Here is a 20952-nt window from a genome sequence, read left to right on the forward strand (position 1 = left end):
CAATTTTAGTAATCCAGATACTTCTATTTTTTTTCCTTTTTAGAAAGAACTTTTCAGGCCCTCATAAAGGAGTAAAAATGGTATAAGCCACTTTTTAAAAAAATCCTCTGTAGGGAACCTTCGCATCTCTCTCTTGCATCCATGTGCGCAACTCAGATAGCGCCACTGTTTTTAAGATCTTGGAGATTATCCAGACAACACGGTAGTAGACTGCATAAACAGCAACTAAAAGATAGACTTCTACTTATTGATCAAGGATATTTTCCAAAGACTTTTTCACAAAGATCACATCATTTCTGATTCATGTATTAGATTTGTGCCAGACCTATTATTCAAGTTTACTTATTAAAAAGGTAACTCAAATTCAACTACCTGTAAAACACTTTTTTTCTTAATTGTTCTAACAGGGAAAAAAAGAAAATCAACGATACCTAGTGAGGTCAGCTATAGACTCATCAACTTACATCTGTGCAACCTGGCTGCGTGGTGGACCAGCACAATGGATACACAATCTCAAATCAAAACAAAGCTAAAGGGCCTAACCACACTTGTTGCTATCCCCATAAATTAAAAAAACCCACACCAAGCATCCTCTATTAGTGATCATACTTTTAACTACATGTCATACACAAATTTCAAACTAACATTTTTAAGGGCCTGTTGCCTAAGAAAATTCCCAGGTAACATGTTTTACTACTAATTTATATTACATTTATATCTACAGGCATCATCATCTAGACAACATACAATCACAGGAAAAGACAATCCCTGCTCCAAAGAGCTAACAATATAAATCAAAAGGATATACAAAGAAAAGAAGGAAAAACAGGTGCACAGATGCTAAGTAACTTGCCCAAGGTCACAGCAGTTCAGTAACAGAGCTAGGGATAGTCCCAGGTCCGCAGCCTAGCCACTAAACCATAATGGCTCTGAACTTAGTTTTTAAAATAGCTATCAATTACTAAGGATGTTAACCCTTAAGCAAATGTTATAGTTTTCTCAAAATAAACCCAAGCCCAGAAAGAAAAAAAAAAAAACCACACACCACACGAGAATATGTTATGGTCACATTTTTAACAATGCTCCTCTATCCCTATATTGTGAGGTAACAATTATGAAGCGCAGAGAAGTTAAGTAAATTGGCCAAGGACACACTGAGTCAGTATGAGCTGGAAGAAAGCAACACATAATCTAGTCTTCAGACAACAAGATTGTTGCAGACAACCTAAGAAGAGATATTACTATTTTTCTGCCTCTTTCCTGCCCACTAGCAAAAAGACAAGTTTGTTGTCGCTGCTGTTCCTACGCATAAGCAGGTGCATCAATGAAAGCGATCTTCTTGAGGCTTATGTTACAGCTCCTCTACCCCAAGAGTATCAGCAATATGAAATTTAGCAGCTTACGTCGATCTAACTCGGAAAGCATCTACGCTAAAATGTTGCTCCTGCCAATGTAACTTTCCCACTATGCCAACTTAATAACTCCACCTCTGTGAGAGGTGTAGTGCTTAGGTCATCATAGTTAGGTCGATACAGAATCAGTACAGACACTGCAGTGCTTACATCGAATGTTGCAGCCTTTCATAAGCCATTCCACTATGCCCCACACTGACCGTTAAATCAGTGCAAGCACTCCTGGTAAGGATGTGCACTGCCAGAACAAGGAGTGTAGTGTGGACATGCAAAAAAGATTTAATTACTGCAGTGGCTGTATGTCGACATAACTTAAGTGGACATAATTCTGTAGCGTAGACATACTGAAATTGATCTGATTTCATAAGGGTAAGCTGATGCAGTATGTAGTAAAGAACAAAAGCAGCAAGAGATGATCCTGGGCATACTGCTAACCCTTCAAACCTGAAAATCTGTGACAACTGACCAAACTGTGGAATACCTGAGTTTTCTAGTGTGCTGCTCTTTAAATGATTAATAAAAAACAGTTTTACATTGTGTAAACTAACTATCTTTTAAACAGAAAACTGAAACTAGAAATATCATCATGTGCAACCTATAAGGCTCTCCCCACATGGGCCATCAGCACCGTTTGAATACTAGACCTTCAGATTCCCACCACAAACCTCTATTGTTTGAGCTAAAGTAGTAACTCTCCCTCTATGTCAGCATTTCTCATCCAGTTTGTTGTGTCTCCTAGGGTAGTTACAAAGCGTTAGAAATTTTATTACAATCTATACCAAAGAAAATCTCATTTTCCCACTCCCACATATCCTTACCGTTCAAGTGTTCTCTTTCATCCTCTTGAAAAACAAAAATTAAATAGGCTTGTTAAAATTGATGCACTTACATTTTTTACTCTTATTTTATGTAAGAGGATTGTGAATGTTTTTGACTTCAAAAAAGTGGTGGCAATCTGAAAAGGTTGAGCGACTTTGCTCTATATGAGCGAAGCACCAGAAGGAGATGGGACATGCTATCAGTAGGTCACACACTATTTGCTAGATAGCAGCAGAATTTTGGAGATCATGAATCTCTGGTTCTGGGAGTGGAATAAAGGAACCATCATACTAGATCAGACCAGTGGTCCATCTATTCTAGTATTCTGTCACTAGCAGTGGCCAGTACCAGATGCTTCAGATGAAGGTACAAAAAGAAAAAGACCAAGAAAACAACCTTGCAATAGATAGCTATTGAGATTAGATTATACATGAGCATTTATATCCCTCCCAAAACTCTTGCCTATACTCTTCATATTTACAGTAACTAGTTATCCATATAGCTGTATAATTTTTTTTTTTAAATCCTCTTAAGCTCTTGCTCTCAACCATATCATGCAGTTAGCTCTACAGGCTAATCGCACATTGTGTGAAAAAGTATTTCCATCTATCAGTTTTAATTTTCCATCTCTCAGTGTCTCTCAGTACCCTATTGTTCTTATACTAAGAAAAAGAATAGACAAACATTCCTGATTTCGCATGAGAGATAGGAACAGTGATCTGATAAACACATAATGAAAGACAGTGTAGATGAATTGGTAAGGCCTGTGTTCTACCCCCAGCTCTGCCAGAAATGACTGCAAGTTAGCTATCTGTAAAATGGGAAAAATTATATTTTACAGACCTCTTGAGCAGCTTATAAGGCCTGGCTCAATAATAAAGGTTATGAAGCGAGCAGAAATATGGATACAAAAATTTGAACTCAGTGCCTGAAATGCATCGTCACTGGACTTTTTCCTAGGCTACAGAATATTTGAATGAGGAATCTTTCAGTAGTGCAATCTAGCAGTTTTGAGCACCATCATCTCTATGAATTAAAAGTGAAGGAATAGGAGAAAAATCACAACTATTTACTGGGTGAGCTGCTTAGGCCTAAATAGGAGCATTTTCATATTTTTATTAAGTACTACAGATTGTGACCCCACAAGCTGTGATCCAGTGTAGAAGGTCCCTCCCTTTAGAAAAGTATTTTAAGATATAATCAATCCCCATATATCAAACCACCAAAAAAGACCAGTTATTAAAAATATGTATGTAACTCTGCTTCTGTACATAGCACTTCACAAATATAAAAGACATGTTCATTGTCCCAATGAATTTACAATCTAAAGCAGAAAGACAAGACACCGGACAACAGTTCAAGAGATGGAGGATGAGCATTACTAAACATATACTGACTAGTTGACTAAAGATATAGGTCAAGTTTTTTTCACTTTTGTGGGGTGGGCGGAGGGGAGGGAAAAGATGTGTCTAGATTTGTAAACTAAATTGGCAGAATATCTCTCACCCACTAGTGGAATGCATCCTCCCTGGGCTTAAACAGTCAATTGATGTTTAAAAAAAAAAAAAATGAACACCCACAACTGATAATATTAAGCGCAAAAGATCTTCTAAGTAAGTTTTTAGTGATCAAAGTTAACCTAATCAATAAGATATTTTCTATCAAAGAATGCCTGTTACCTCTGGAAGAAAACAAATACACAAGTGTCCAAGTTTGTTTCAGGTTATATCAATACATGACCCACTTTTTTTATTTTTTTCTATTGTAGAGCTTTCTATAGCATGTGGCACTAGAATAGCTAAATGCTTTAATGGCACTACTTAGACTTTGTAATATTTTGCATACAAGTTTTGGAAAAGGACCTTTTAATTTTATCACTGTATATTTGCAGAATGCAGGACGCCCCTCGTTTCAACTGGGGGAGATGGTGAAGAAAGAGAGGGATAATAAAAAACCTTAAAATATTACTCCAGGGGAGCTTTAAGTTAGAACTCCTCTCCTCCGCCCGCAACTCATACCCAGAACAAGGGCCCCTTTAGCAGATGGTCCATGAGTAGGCGTGAGGAAGCAGCTCCCGGGTGCCACAGGCCTGTCGTCTGAAGGGGCAGCGGTGTCCGGGACGGGGCCCAGGAGCCTAGCGCACACGCCTCAGCAGGCCCCAAGCGCTGCTGGCCTTGGGGCGAGAGAAGACAAAGCCAGCGAGAAGGACTGGGAGACCCTTCGCCCTGGGCTCCACCGAGCCGGGGCCACAGCGGCAAGGGGAGTGGCGGGGCCCGCGGTAGGCAGAGCCCGGGGGGTGGCTGCGCCGGGGGCCCTGCGCGGCTCCGGCAGGTGGACATGCCTTGCAGCCAGCGGGAGAGAAGGGAGGCTCAGCCGGGCGCCAAGGGCTGGGGAAGGGGGCTGAGCCGCGCACATGCTCGGAGCGGGCGGTGACCACTCGCCCGGCAGAAGCTGCCCATCCCCGGCGTTGGGTCCCCGAGCCCGCCATGAAGCCTTCGGCGAGGGCACATGCCAGAGCCGCCGCCTCCTACCTGCCGGACTGGACCCAGCCCAGAGCTTCCAGACTACAGGCCGCGTCTCATTGTGCTGCTCCCGCCGCCATTTCCCCGCCGCCGCCGCCTCACTCCCCCCAGCTGTCAGGTTCCTCCATTCACCTGGGCCCGGGACAGCCTCCTGCCCTCCCTTCCCCCTGCGAGGCTGGTCCTACGCAAATAGAGCACCGCCCGAGCTCTCCGCCCACAACAATAGGCCCGCCCAACGCAGGCAGCGTACTCGTGCTCTGAGAATTCCACCCCCCATAGCTCACACCCTCCACCTCCCCAGCCCATGAGAGCAGTGAGGCGATTGGACTAAAAATGGGGGTGAGAGGTCAAAGGTTGAGAGGAAGACCAATTAGGTGACAGGAGACAGCAAACGCTTAGGCCGACTGGAGTCTTCCGCGGACTCACGTGTGTTCCTTCTCACACAGTCAATTCCCTGCTGAACTCTGCGTGGCGCGAGATGGCAGCACACGCAGATGCCCTCTCCCTGCACGGGGGGTGGGGGGGTAGAACGCGCAGATGCCTCCTCCATCTCCCTGCATAAGCGGTCGGGGTGCTTACCTCGCATAGCTGCCCCCTCCCACTAGAATTGCCAAGCCTCCAGGATTGTCCTGGAGTCTTCAAGAATTGAAAGATTAATTTTTAATTAAAGATTAGAATCATAAAATATCAGGGTTAACAGGAACCTCAGGAGGTCATCTAGTCCTACCCACTGCTCAAAGCAGGGCCAGTCCCCAAGTAAATCATCCCAGACTTCAATCTCTCTGGTCACGCAATCACAGACATGAAGGTCGCTATCTTAAAACAAAAAAACTTCAAATCCAGACTCCAGCGAGAAACTGCTGAATTGGAATTCATTTGCAAATTGGATACTATTAATTTAGGCTTAAATAGAGACTGGGAGTGGCTAAGTCATTATGCAAGGTAGCCTGTTTCCTCTTGTTTTTTCCTACCCCCCCCCCCAGATGTTCTGGTTTAACTTGGATTTAAACTTGAAGAGTGGTCAGTTTGGATGAGCTATTACCAGCAGGAGAGTGAGTTTGTGTGTGTATGGGGGTGGGGGGGATGTGAGAAAACCTGGATTTGTGCAGGAAATAGCCCAAGTTGATTGTCATGCACATTGTGTAAAGAGTTGTCACTTTGGATGGGCTATCACCAGCAGGAGAGTGAATTTGTGTGGGGGGTGGAGGGTGAGAAAACCTGGATTTGTGCTGGAAATGGCCCACCTGATGATCACTTTAGATAAGCTATTACCAGCAGGACAGTGGGGTGGGAGGAGGTATTGTTTCATATTCTCTGTGTATATATAAAGTCTGCTGCAGTTTCCACGATATGCATCTGAGGAAGTGAGCTGTAGCTCACGAAAGCTTATGCTCTAATAAATTGGTTAGTCTCTAAGGTGCCACAAGTACTCCTTTTCTTTTATTAAGCCTGACCTTAGAAACCTCAAGGAAGGAGATTCCACCGCCTCCTTAGGGAACGCATTCCAGTGCTTCACCACCCTCCTAGTGAAAAAGTTTTTCCTAATATCCAACCTAAAGCTCCCCCACTGCAACTTGAGACCCTTACTCCTTGTTCTGTCATCTGATACCACTGAGAACAGTCTAGATCCATCCTCTCTGGAACCCCCTTTTAGGTAGTTGAAAGCAGCTATCAAATCCCCTCTCATTCTTCTCTTCCGCAGACTAAATAATCCCAGTTTCCTCACCCTCTCCTCATAAATCGTGCTCCTGCCCCCCAATCAGTTTTGTTGCCCTTCTCTGGATGCTTTTCAATTTTTCCACATCCTTCCTGTAGTGTTTCAGAGTAACAGCTGTGTTAGTCTGTATCCGCAAAAAGAAAAGGAGTACTTGTGGCATCTTAGAGACTAACCAATTTATCTGAGCATAGCTTGAGTGTAGCTCACGAAAGCTTATGCTCAAATAAATTGGTTAGTCTCTAAGGTGCCACAAGTACTCCTTTTCTTCCTGTAGTGTGGGGCCCAAAACTGGACACAGTACTCCAGATGAGGCTTCACCAATGCCGAATAGAGGGGAATGATCACATTCCCTCGATCTGCTGGCAATGCCCCTACTTATACAGCCCCAAATGCCATTAGCCTTCTTGGCAACAAGGGCACACTGTTGACTCATATCCCGCTTCTCATCCACTGTAACCCCTAGGTCCTTTTCTGCAGAACTGCTGCCTAGCTGCTCGGGCCTTAGTCTGTAGCAGTGCATGGGATTCTTCCGTCCTAAGTGCAGGACTCTGCACTTGTCCTTGTTGAACCTCATCAGATTTCTTTTGGCCCAATCCTCTAATTTGTCTCGGTCCATCTGTATCCTATCCCTACCTTCCAGCATATTTACCACTCCTCCCAGTTTAGTATCATCCGCAAACCTCCTGAGGGTGCAATCCATGCCATCCTCCAGATCGTTAATGAAGATATTGAACAAAACCAGCCCTAGGAGCAACCCTTAGGGCACTCCGGTAAGTCCTTTAAGTTACTTTCACCCCTGTATAATGGGGATGCAGAGAGCCACTGAACCAAACTGTAAATCCTGTATGTGGTGGAAACCACTTCAAGCCAGGGGGTGCTGCAGCACCCCCCACACCTCTAGTTCCAGCACTTCTGGTGGGGGAGGTCATCACACTGACACAATTGTGTCCTAGTGCAGGGGTAGTCGATTTTTTTTTTTGTCAAGATCTAAATTTCTTGGTCAAGGTCCAGACTCCGGAGAAAATAATAAGAAAGTAAAAAGATTGAGTTCTGTTCAAAAGCATCTCCTGGCCCATAGGCCCCCTATTGATGACCCCTGTCCTAGCGATAGTCCCAGAAAAGATTTACCTGGGCTTGGTCAGCATTTGGATAACAGCGGCCCCCTTCCTACGGCCTCTTGTAGTCTTGGTGAGCTGCATGAGTTGCTGCTGTGCAGCAGCATCCAATTGAAGAATCGCAACTTTGGGATGGTCCATTGTATGTGCAACACAGTTGGAGCCTGAAGAGTTGGCCTTCATCACAGCTGTACTCTCACCGCTGGGGGTGGTGAGTGCAGACAAACTGCATGTGTAATGCAGTGCATACATGGGGCCATGTGCTTTTCACCTGTACTGCCATTCCAATAGCAAGCATCATCCTTCAACAGACAGGGTGGAATACTGGAACCCAAAGATTCCATGGCAGTTGGTGGCCCAGTAAATGGAACTAGAGGTAGAAAGAATTTTGGAAGCCTGAGGTTCCATGCCATTACCCCCTTCCCTCCCATGCACACACTGGGGCGGATAGGCAGGAAACAGGGTGGATTGTTGGAACCAGGATATACTGTGTCAGTTGGGAACAGCTGATAGATCTCACCCCATTACAAGTCCTTCTTTCTGGTCCAATTTCCATCGTAGATGCTAGCAGCAAAATTTTCCTACAAGCCCGGTGTGAGGTATTTTACAGACTTGCCAGCTCTTGCATGCACTAAATTTTGTATCTCAGGAACTCTACTAAAGTCAGAAATCTTACAGGTATCACTGACCTCAATCATTCTACTTCTGCCAGCTGATTTGTAAATTTGCACCTTCCCCACATCCTGAGCATTGCCAGAGTTCATTCTTACCTTAACCCTGGGTCCACTGAAATAATTATTCATTCCTTAATTCACTTCTCATCTACTGTAATTCACTTTCAGTGGCATAATGTGCATGCTGCTGTATATTGTGTCCTCTGAATATATCTTTGCAATGTAAAATTCAGGAGGTTCAACAAGCTATAGCCAAAAAATATTATTTTTCTCTCTGCAGGAATGGGGCAATATCAATTGTATTCATTATTAATATTATTAATTTGCATATCTTGGCAGTAACAGGATGTCCAGAAGGATATCATGTCACAAACTGGCAAGGTTTACATAAGTTTTGGTCATCAAAAATCTACAACTTAAAGGCCAAATCTTCAACTCAAATGTTATTTCGAACTCACATGGATATGAAAGCTGGAAATCCACCAAAGGTACAGATGGATGTCTAAATGCCTTTGAAAGCAAATGCCTTAGAAAACTATTACATGGAATTAATTTGTGACAAATGCTGAGATTCTTCAAAGAGTTCAACAACCCCTTATCTCTAAAAGTTATCCAGAAAAGAAAATGAAAATATTTGAGATATGTAAAGAATGAATCCAGAGCAACTGCCACAGCTGGCATGCCTTTGGGCAGCTGGACAATAATGCAGAAGGCTCTGACCAAAAGAATCCCTCCTTTCAACATACTCAGAGAGGGAAAACATATGGGACTTAACAACACAAAGGACATGCAAAGAGCAGTCTAGGATAGACAGAAATGACTGAGTCTTGTTTGTGCCCGATGTGACATTCAACGACATGGGAAAGATTCAGAATAATTATAATAATTTGTACTGTTGTCACACTCAAAGGTCCCACTTAAGATGAAGGCCACAATCAGGATCAGGCCTATGGTGCTAGGCACTGTGCAAACACACTAGATGATATGTCCCTGCTTCAAAGTGCTTACAATTTGATTTAAGACCAGACACAGCAAGTGAGTGTGACAAACAGGAGGAGAAAGTTGGGGAGGGAAAGAAAGGGAAGGTTACTCACCCTTGTGCAGTAACTGAGGTTCTTTGAGATGTGTGCCCCTATGGGTGCTCCACTGTAACAACACAGGTATTCTTAAGTTAACAATACATAGAACTTGATGGGTTCAAATTAACAACATACTACAGTAGCATCTATAGGCCACAATCAGGATAGAGGCTTCATTGCGCTACGCACTATCCAAAGAAATAGGAAAAAACGGTTACCTACCTTTCGTAACTGTTGTTCTTCGAGATGCGTTGCTCATCTCAATTCCATTCTACGTGTGTGCACGCCTATGTGCAGAGTTGTCAGAGATTTTTGCCATAGCAGTATCCATTAGGCCAGCTGTGGCACCCTCTAGAGTGCCACGCTCATGCTGAGGTATATCAGGTGCTGACATCCCTGTGCCCTTTCAGTTCCTTCTTGCCAACAACTCTGACAGAGGGGCAGGCGGGCGGGTAATGGAATGGACATGAGTAACATCTCAAAGAACAACAGTTACGAAAGGTAAGTAACCATTTTTTTCTTCGAGTGCTTGCTCATGTCGATTTCATTCTAGGTGACTCACAAGCAGTATCTATGGAGGTGGAGTCAGAGTTCACTGCTTGGCGGCTTGCTGTACTGCTCTATCGAAGCCAGCATCGTCCCAAGCCTGCTGGGGAAGTGCATAGTGGGACGTGAAGGTATGGACCGATGACTAGGTGGCCACCCTACAGATGTGGAACTGGATAGGCACTTGGGCCAAAAAGGCTGCCAAAGGGTCCTGCGCCCTGGTAGAGTGGGCGGTGACAATCGCTAGGGGTGGCACCTTTGCTTGATCATAGCAAAAGCGAATACAGGCAGTGATCCAGGAGGAAATCCTCTGAGTGGAAACAGGTTGACTTTTCATCCTGTTGGCCGCAGCAACGAATAATTGCATTGACTTGCAGAATGGCTTGGTCCTTTCAATGTAGAAGGCCAGAGCCCTCCTGACATCCAGGGCATGTAGTCTGTACTCCTCCTCCTCCGACTTTCGCAGCTTTGGAAAGACCAGTAAGTAAATGTCTTGGCTTGAATGAAACTGAGAGACCACCTTAGGAAGGAAGGCCAGGTATGGTCTGAGCTGGACCTTGTCCTTGTAGAAGACCATATAAGGTGAGCGCCCAGATCTCAGATACCCGGTGTGCCAACGTGACCGTGACCAGAAATGCGACCTTCTAGGAGAGGAGAAGGAGAGAGCAGGAAGCCAAAGGCTTGAAGAGGGGGCCTGTGAGCCGTGACAGCACCAGATTCAAGTCCCATGGAGGAACAGAATCCCTCATGTGCGAGTAGAGGTGCTCCAGGCCCTTGAGGAATCTGGCTGTGATATCCTGAGAGAAAACCAACCCGTCTTCAAGCAGTGGGTGGAAGGCCGAGATGGCCATTACATGGACCTTGATAGATGATAGCGACAAGCCCTGATGCTTGAGGTGCAGGAGGTAGTCTAGAATGATCTGCAATGCGGCTCGCTCAGGACAAACCCCCTTATTTGCCATCCAGCAGGTGAATCGCTTCCATTTGGCCAAGTAGGTGGCCCTGGTGGAGGGCTTTCTACTGCCCAACTAGGGCATTTTGAGGCTTATTTAATATATATAAAGAGCTATGAGAACCTGACATGAAATGTGCTATAGAGGTGCAAAATATTTCATCACGTGTGTCACATGGGTGAACCCCTGACTGACATTGAGCACACTGTCCCCATTATTAAACACAATAAAATGACTAGGTATTTTTAGTGCATACAAGGGGCATCCTTCTGCTTCTCATGGTTAGAAGAATAATTATATCCTCTGAAAGAAAAGGAGTGCTTGTTGTACCTTAGAGACTAACCAATTTATTTGAGCATAAGCTTTCGTGAGCTACAGCTCACATCGGATCCGATGAAGTGAGCTGTAGCTCACGAAAGCTTATGCTCAAATAAAACTGGTTAGTCTCTAAGGTGCCACAAGTACTCCTTTTCTTTTTGCGAATACAGACTAACATGGCTGCTACTCTGAAATATATCCTCTGACAGAACCTAGGAAAGAAGAACAGCTGTTCGGTACTATGCAGTGGGAGTTGTCACAACGCATGGGTCTATTTCTCCACTTATGGCTGGAGCACTGGCAGAAATTCGCACTCTTAATAATTTCTGAAGTAAAATGTAGCAGAAAAAAAACAGCCCTTAAAAATCCTTTGCAGGCCACCATTAAGAAACAATTTGTTTCTGATTAGGGGAAGTTCAACTAAAGGGCAAGTTGGGAGAATTACAGTTCTAAACTGAAAGCTTATTCATGGAAAATAAGCACAAGGGACCAGATGCTCAAGGGTATTTAGGCACCTAACGCTCATTGATTTCACTGGGAGTTCAGCACCTAAATAACTTTGAAGGTCTGAGCCAAGGACTCAGAGAAAGAATTGTGGGCAATTACCTTCATTTCCACACCTCTTCTCCCTCCATCAGCCACAGGAACATTTGATGTAATGATTCAGTAAGGATCACACTTGTGCTGTATTTTATCCTCTTTTATCATTCTGATTGTTTTTTTGTTTTGCAAACACTGATTATTTTAGGTCATCTGCTTTCGTAAGTAATGTTTATCCCCAGACTGTAAATTCAGATAATTTCTTCACAAATTTCTTGCAAAGATTTTCACACCAGGCTATGTAATGTAGCCTGTGCAATACAGAACGCTAAACAAGTACAGCATGCAGGGCATTTCAACTTCATGGACATCCTGTAACTTGTTTTTGTTATTTATTATTGCTGTTATTATCACTATTATTATTAAAACAGGTTGATTGGATTGAGCAAGAGAAATAGGCATTGCCAACTAATTAAAATCTCTAACAAAAAAATGGTAGGACACTAAATTATGGCTTTTGCCATGTCCTGGCTATTAGAAGTGTTGATGTCTTATTCTGTGTGACAGAGTTTGTAAGGCAAAGAGAAATTTCTTTTTTTCCATTTCAAAATTCATACTGTTGTTTAGTTGTGTTTTGTTTTTATTCTGTCTGGGGAAAAAATCTCTCATATTTGTGCTAGAATACTCAAAATTGCAAATTATTTTACTGAGTCTGTTCCAGTACTTGGCTTTGTTCATGCTATTGAATTTTGAAATCATGCCAGGAGAAAATAGGTCGTGCTTTTTGGCTCTGTGCATCTGCTCAGTGTTCTAAAATGGATCCTGAAGTGATTTCTTACTATACGTCAATGGTGACCTCTATTGTTCTCTGCTGTTGAGACCAGCTACAATGTTGTCTTGTTACTTTACTACACACACTACATACAGTTTCACTGACATGCTTTGATATAAACTAACAATTATCTGGGAGGGAGTATGGTCGCATGCTTGAACCAAATTACTGGACAGCAGCAGACTTCGATTCTATTCTCAGTTCTGCCATTGGACTTGCTGTGACTCTTTGGTCAAGTCACGAAGATCTTATTTTCAGCTGGACTGCAACCTGGCTGCCATTTTCTAATTCATGACTTTCTACTAGCATGTCTGCAGCTGCAATAAATGACAAGCACAAATCCTTACGACTATGTACCGATATTTGCACCTCAAATTTACCATTGATGCAAAAATACAAATACAGGGCAAAACAATACCCAAACAGAGTCCATTCTAAAAACCTAGACTGGGACTTTCAAAGGAGCCTAGGGGAGTTTCAGTTAGATTTGGTCATCTAACTCCTTAAGGCTCCTTTGCAGATCTTATTAGCCCTGGGCTTTTGTGGTCTGTGCCTCATGCTACCCATCTGTAAATGAGGACTAATGCTTCAATGACATGGTGTTCAAACCCCACATGAGTCCGGAACAGTTTAATGGGCTGCTAGCAGCCCAGTCACCCCCATGACACCTGGAACCAGGTGCCAGGCTTCAAGGGAGAAGCTAAAAGGTGAGAGCCCAGATCTATTGGCAGCTAGCAAGGAGGGAGAGCAGACTCTCACTGCAGGAGAGAAGGCTGGCAGGGGCCAGAAATTGAGGAAAATGCTGTCTATAAGAGCATCCCTGAGAGAAGTTAGGCCTGGCCCAGGACAATTGCCTTGTTTAGCTGCCAGTGACCAACTTAGGCTTGCATGAGGTGAGGCAGGGCAGAGGCGTTTGTTTCTTGGTGTGCTGCAGAGCCCTGGAGGGCTGAAGATTCTTCTGAGGACTGAGCGCAGGAAGGGGGAGGAATGTGTTTCTGTGTGTGTATGTTGCACTTTGGGGACCCAGGAAAGGTTTGTGACCTAGCTAGAAGGCTAAGTCACCTCAGCCTGAAAGGTGTTGGAAGCTGGGTAGATCAGCAGATGACCAGGAAGGAGGCAGAGCCAGTCATGCCATAGGGGGTATGTCTACAAAGCAGCTGAAAGAGTGCTTCCCAGCATGGGTGACAGACATATATTAGCCCCACTCAACCTAGTGTACTAAAAATAGTAGTGTGGCCACAGTGATGATGGGCTGCAGCTCAGGCTAGCTGCCTGACCCCAAGGATCTAGGGGGCATTCAGCTATAGCATCTGAAGTGCTAGTGAAATATGTATATTCCTAATTTCTTTGGCTTTTTTTATACTTCTGTAAAGGTCCCTCGCGCTCCCGCTCAGAGGAAGGCCACTCAGGCTGGCCCTGTCTGGCCAGGACCAGAGTCTGCAAGACAGCAGAGAGCCCACAGTAGGGCTGGGTGATTAATAGTCACTATCAGGCTTTAGCCTGGGGTTGGGTAGCTCAAGTAGTCAGCCCTTGAACACAGTCTCTCAGGGCTGGCTTTGGCCTGGGCGGGGCTCACACAGCCAGCGAACAAAACAGTCTACAGGTGAGCTGGGGCCTGTGCTTAAGTAGGCTCAGGGACTAGCAGGCAAAACAGTCTTTCAGGGCTGGCTTTGGCCTGGGCAGAGTTCAGGCAGCCAGCAAACAAACAGTCCCTAAGGGTGACTGGTAAGGGAAGCTCCTCTTCAGAGCTATAGTCTCTTTGCACAGTGTAGGGGGGTCAGCCACCCTGGGGTGGGTTGGCAGGGGTACACGGGCCCACCCTACTCCACTGCGTCCCAGCCCAGGGCCCTGGCAGGGACAAGATTGGCTGCCTCTGCGTAGGCGGGGATCCAGCTGCAACACGCCGATGGCGCCATACCTGGTTCTGCAGCCGGGCCACTTCCTGCCTCCCCGGGATTTGGCACCTGCGGCCTCCAGGCCTCTTCCAGCTCCTCGGGATATACAGCAGCAGGTACTCTGGGCCAATCCTCGTCAGCGTCTGGGAATCAGGAACAGCCAGGCACAGGTTCCTCTCAGGGACATGGGAGAACAGGCAGAGCGTCCTTCTCCTCCACAGGTGCTCCCCCAACTGTGCAGCAGGGCAGGCCTTTTATACTTCCGGCCATGCCCTAGTACTTCTGGTGAGGGGGGCGGGGCAATCTAGGCTCTGCCCTCCAAGGAGCGAGTAAAGGTCCCTCGCTCTCCCACTCGGAGGGAGGCCACTCAGCTTCACTACAACTTCTTTAAATTATGATCCTGCCTTTCAAAACAGTACACCCTGAATCAACACATCTGCTCCATGTGTCTATTCAGAATCAATAAATTTTGTTCTGAGTGACTAAAATACACTTTTGCTGCTTTTTACACCTGTTAAGCAATGGGTTTGCCCAAGAGAAACAGAGGTTATAACTTGACATTCAGCATCTTTACTTGTGATGATTTCAAAAGGAAAGAGCCCAGCTTGACTTTACAGATCCCTGGTTACGCTCACAGGCTGGCAGTTATAAAACGCATCATTTTGACTCAACAGAGCAAGAAACAAATCTGGAACCCCACGTTGCCATTTTTATCAAAATTGTGTATGTGCTATAAAATGGTATTTGGGTATTAATGACTCTTGCACCAATGACTTAAACACGAAAAAAAAATCTTATTATTGAATTAATCTGTATCTCTGGTAACCAAAGCGTACTCATTGCTGCTATAGACTTTTCGGTATTTGTTGATCTGAAACTTGCTTGTTCATTTTGTCAGGAAAGAAAACACAAACAATAGCGATCTAGACACTCCTGCTTTTGCATATCAAATATAATATTTATTTGTGTCATTGACTGTCCTACAGTACAATACTGGCAAAGGAAATGTAAGTACACAATTATTCTTAGGAAGAAATTTTTTCATGAGAGCTGTATAGTTTTTGATGATTAATCAGAGCAATGGTTTTAACCTGAAATGAAAACATCTCTTGAGATAAAGAAACTAGAGCAAAAATGTTTATGCTGACAGCTTTGGGAAGTGACTTGGATCACAACTAATAACAATACAAATCATCACTATGCCCATTCCCCTCCTTCCAAGTCTATAACATTTATTAACGAAGAGATCTGATTTACATGGGAACACTTACAAAAATATGTCAGTTTCAAGGGAAATGCAGTTAACTTTGGTACATGGTATATAAGGGAAAGGTTTTATTCTCCAGTGATTAAAACCAGAAAACTGGTGGCCAGAACTTTGGGGGCCAGATCCTCAACTGATATAAACTGTCAGTCAATGGAGCTCTGGTATTTATGCCATCTGAGGATTGGGCCCTGGGAGTCTACTTCCAGCTCTGTCACTGATTCTTGGTACAACCTTGGGCAAGTCATTTAACCTCTCTTGCCTCATTTTAGCCATCTGTAACACAAGTATAAAAATATATATGTCCTGGAGGTATTAGGGGAATTTTATTAACTAGCAATTGTAATACACTTAAGATTCTTAGACCATGAGAGGTATATAAGAATTATTACTCTGCAAAGTGAAAGATTTAGCTGCAATATATAGCGATGGATGACAGACAAATAATGTAGCTAGATTATCATTTTCTTATTAAACGTACACATGGCAAAGTAAATTCCACAAGTGCACAGACCAGCCATAAACATTAATGCAAAGATATTGAATTCAAAGGATTTACAACAGATGGAGCTATATATTTCACTTTGATCAACTTTCACATTGCGTTTAAAGGTAGCATGTATATCGAGGCAGGGAAAAATAATCGGTGGATAACAGCACTACCCACTCACGGATTGCATATAGTCACTAGGAAGGCATTTTAGAAATGATTGTAATAAGCTCTCTTGAAGATTATCTTTGCAAGTTAATACCCGTAGCAATGCTACAGGAAGAAAGGTTTGATAATCTGTAAATTACCTACATACATGTTAATAATATCTAAGGACAGAGGCGTTGGTCAAGTCTGAGACTGTTGCAAATGTACAAGCAATTACATGTGGCATTACTTTCAGCTCCTAGTAGTCCAAGTCCACCCACTCATACATTCACAGTGCTCAAATCCTGCACTTCATACTCGCATGACTCCTAAGGCCTGTAGAACTTTGGACCTACATTTTTGGGCCTCAATTCCACAGTTAGATTCACCTGATGTCAGGACCCTGCCAAGTCTGCTAAGTACTTAGGCAGTATCCTTATCCACTGCACCACAACAGTGTACTGAAATGCTACCTCAACCTTAGTGCTAAAGGCCTACAGACCCACAGCAGCCATACCGCAGGCCCCTCATTGGATGGACTGGCAGCACGCTCATTAGGTACCAGGACTATTTAAAGACCCCAACAGGAAGAGGATGGAAGCTATCTGAGCAACAGACCATTGCCTGCTGGTTGCTGCCTAGATCGCCTTGCCTGACTCTGCCTTGCCAAACCTCACCTCCCCAGCCAGCTGATCTAGCCCCTTGGATTGGATCTTCTGGGTACAGACTCTTGTGAGAATGCCAACCATTGCCCCAGACTGCCTCTGATACCGATTGACCTACTGGCAACCTGACCACCCCCACACACTTGACTGGTGCTTTGGACTGACCCTAGTCCACCTTGGCCACCAGGCATTACACCTGAACAGTCCTAAATGCAGGATCAGGGCCACATACTGCAATAAATGTTGCAATTTTTTTTTTTGTTCCTAACTCTATCCTTATCTACTGTACTATTAAAAACCACAGGCTGAGTTCCATTGCTGCCAGCATTATATCATATCTAGGGACCAGATCCTGCACTGTTGAAGTCAGTGGAAGTTTTGCACTTACACCACTGGAAGCAGGATTGGGCCAGTATTAGTGACAGATCCCTAGAGATACTTACTACCTGCAGGATTTAGGTGGAAAAGGATGGTCCAATGGTTAAGTACTTCCCTACCTCAGTGGGGTATTGTGGAGGATAACTACATTAAAGAGTGTGAGTTGTGCAGATTCTGCTGTAAGGGGGGCCATTTAAAAGTACCCAAGATAGATAGCCCATTAAACTTTCTGCTCTGATTCCATCTATCACACATTTATTGAAAGATAACCCACAGTTCTCTCTTCCCTATCACCTTCCTTTGTTTATGTGCATGTCTAAGTTTGTCCATTTTAGATTGTAAACTCTTGGGGACAGAGATCCAGGCCCTGGTTCTCTGTGTTTCATTGTGCTTCTGCTACTTCCCCATCGCTGATGTTCTGCAAGAGAAGTGACTGGGGAACACTGTAAAATGGATCCATGCATCAGCTATTCACCTGTTGAGCCACCAGTTCAAATGCTTAAAATCATAAGTGAAAAGGAGCTCGATAAGTCTTATTGTAAAACTGACATTTATCCACCTCTGCAAATGCATGATTCAGCAAAATTATTTCTGGAAGCTTACATAAGGCTTGTTGCCCCAATATACCTGATTCTACATGCTGGTAAACCTTCACCTTCCTAAACTCAACATCTACTCCTTTTTAAAAGTGACTGGGAGAGAAAAGTAGGCTCCTGTTTTCTAACAATCACTGTCTGTATGTTTTCGGCTTGTCAAACTGTCTCTTAAGATTTCTTTATAACAAGCAAATACAGTCTCTTAGCATGAAAATAACATTATTCGAAACAGAATGGTTTCTCCTGAAAAAGTAAATGTAGCACAGAAATTTCTCAGCATGGGAAAATATGCAGACAACAGATACGTACAGAAATTTTGTCAGTTTATTTCAAAATTGGAGGTTTTATAAAATAAAATTTTAAACTATTCACTCTTGCATCCTAGTCTGATTACAGAGCAAATTTCCAAAAGTAATCTCTTTTTGCTATTTGTAGCAACTATACACAAAACATTTTAATTTCTCTTAATTTTTCCTTCACAAAAATCAGCTTTGAACGATAATTGCAAACATTCAGGGTGGAGCACTGACCAAGAAAATATTCAGAAGTATTTATATATAAACTTCATTGTCTTTTAAATACATATGTCCTTTTTAATACCATTTATAGTTTCAAATTCTCCTCGCTATTCAATAAAATGCAAGTGTGTGTGTGTCTGTAAAACAAACAGGGCCAAGTTGTGCACTCAGTTATCTCCCTGGAACAAGTCAATGGGGGTCTAGCAATCAGATCAGTGGAGTTGCATTAATGTAACCAAATTAAAGAATTTGACACAGTGATGCTGCATAAGCTTTGTTATTAGGGGATATAGTTAAGACTTCTCCACAAATACAAACTGGATAATTTATTTATGAGAATCTCCAGCAAAGTATGATAGGGCCATATATTTGAACAACTTACACAGAGTTGGTTTGATGGTGAGGCAGCAAACACATTTAAATAACCAGCATCCTTGACAATTAGCCAAAGAAAGGGAGCTAATTAAAAATAAATGTACATTCATTTAAGTTTGCTGATGCATGTTTACTTCTGGCACAAAAGTCCCTCTAACTCCTTCAGCAACCTAGCACTTTACATATTAAAATTTAAACTGGAAAACAGTAACAAAGGTAAGTTAAGTAAGTTCATCCTCATTTTACAGGTAAGAGTAAGATAGCTGAAAGTGTTGGCATATCTGAAGCACCAGTTAAGTTATGGCCCGTCAATTATAATGAGATCACAAAAGAAAGAAGATGGTCTGATTCTTATAATTAAAAACAGAAGGGTTTGACTAAACAAAAATACATTATTCCATGTTCAAAAAAAAAAAAAAAGTGAAGAGACTGGATCACTGATTTCTAAGGATGGATTTAGTCATCGGGATGAGATTCTCCACCCGTCATCGTTTTGAGGGCACCTAACCAGACATCATTATTATTTATTTGTTACCATAGCACCAAGGAGTCCCAGTCATGGACTAGAACCTCATTGGGCTAGGCCCTGTACAAACACAAAACAATGAGTTGGGCCCCTCCCCAAAGAATTTACAAGAAGTCCCACTAAAACTAATGAGGCTACTTGTGGAGTAAGGTACCACAGAACATGAGCAAGGTTATCAGAATCTGGTCCTTGTTCAATGGGCATGTTTTTGTATTCTCGTGAGGTGAAATTGTTTCCCATTCCCCGGCAGTAAAACCACAAATCAGGCTCTTAGTGCCATTTTATTTCCTTCTCATATAGAAGTTAAAAATATAGTAACCACCACTTAAAGGGTGATTTCATGTCCCTTAAGCAGAGATAGCTATTGCTAACGTAAGCCTAATGTTTCCTTCAGAGTGTGAAAATAAAGTGTAATTCTCATTTTCTTTTACCAGCAATAACCATTGGCTGGAAAGGGGACAGCAGAAATTCTACAGAAGAAGAAGGACGCTTTTTCTGACAAAGAGTTCAGAGTGAAAGAACAATGCTTTGATGGTCACTCAAGAAATGAACATGGCTTTAGCTCTTGAGAGTAAAGGGATCATCCAAGGTTCCTAAAAATAAGAAGCATGATTCCATTTCCCTCCCATGCCTTATTGTTGGGTTCTGTTTAAAATATGTGGGAAAGTATCATCAGAATGCCTAATTCATTTATATCAAATTAATACCTAAAGATCCACCCCTTCACTATACAGCTTTGGCAGTTTTGCGCTGTTAAAAAAAAGAAAAGAAAACAAAACAAAAGTGCAACTCGTATTCTTATTGAAGAGAGGATTATAACAATTAAAAATTAGATGTCATTGAAGTAGCATTATCACTGACACACAGTATTGCTTCTTGAAAAAAAATCGTTTTTACTGCAGTGTTAAGGTGGCAAAGTAAATAAATAAGGACATTAGGAAATGGAAAATGTAAGGTTCCTACAGCAATGCTAACCTGTCCCACCTTCACTCCTGCATTTTGTGGGCTTTCAGATACCCACATAAACTGTGCAATCTTAATATTGCATTTGCACATTTTTGCATTTAATTTCCCTGTTTTTCTTCTCTTGTGGCTGGGGGGCGGAGGGGAGAGAAGAGGTAAAAAGTCTCCATTAACTTGCTTGAAAGACTAAGGTTCTGATCCTGCAACTCTTATTCATGCAAACAAATCATCTTGTTCACACCAGGAGACTCACTGAACTGAGTGAGACTATTAAGTGAATAAGGACCTCAGTGAACTGGCTCTTAAAGTGGCAGGTGCTCTTATTCTGCATTATGGTATATGTACTTAAAATTGATTTAAAGCCACCATAAAGTTCTGATCTTGCAAGCTGCTGAATGCCAACATGTCCTATTGACTTCAATGGAAGTTGAGGACACTTAGATCTCATAGGACACACTCAGTGCCTTGGCAGGATTTAGCCCTAAATCCTTAAAGCTGTCACAGATTAATCGACTATTAGATTACATTGCTAAGTGCTCACTTATAAAAGACCCCCATTTCTTTAAGGTCCTGGTCCTGCAATTGGATCAGTGGAGGTGAACTCCTGC

At 43.0% G+C, this 20952-nt stretch overlaps 1 protein-coding gene across 5 annotated transcripts in view; it reads right to left on the bottom strand.

Annotated features, from left to right (window-relative positions):
• Positions 1-4923, bottom strand: part of DICER1 (dicer 1, ribonuclease III) — a gene marked incomplete at its 3' end in the record, with an annotated part of 97708 nt that extends 92785 nt beyond the window's left edge. For all 5 annotated transcript variants that reach the window (XM_084629953.1, XM_084629951.1, XM_084629952.1 and 2 more), the window contains exon 1: positions 4763-4923. The remainder of the gene's footprint in view (positions 1-4762) is intronic.
• Positions 4924-20952: the final 16029 nt, after the last annotated feature.

The sequence above is a fragment of the Lepidochelys olivacea genome (assembly GCF_965140295.1).
Source record: "Lepidochelys olivacea isolate rLepOli2 genome assembly, chromosome: 6".
Lineage (NCBI taxonomy): Eukaryota > Metazoa > Chordata > Testudines > Cheloniidae > Lepidochelys > Lepidochelys olivacea.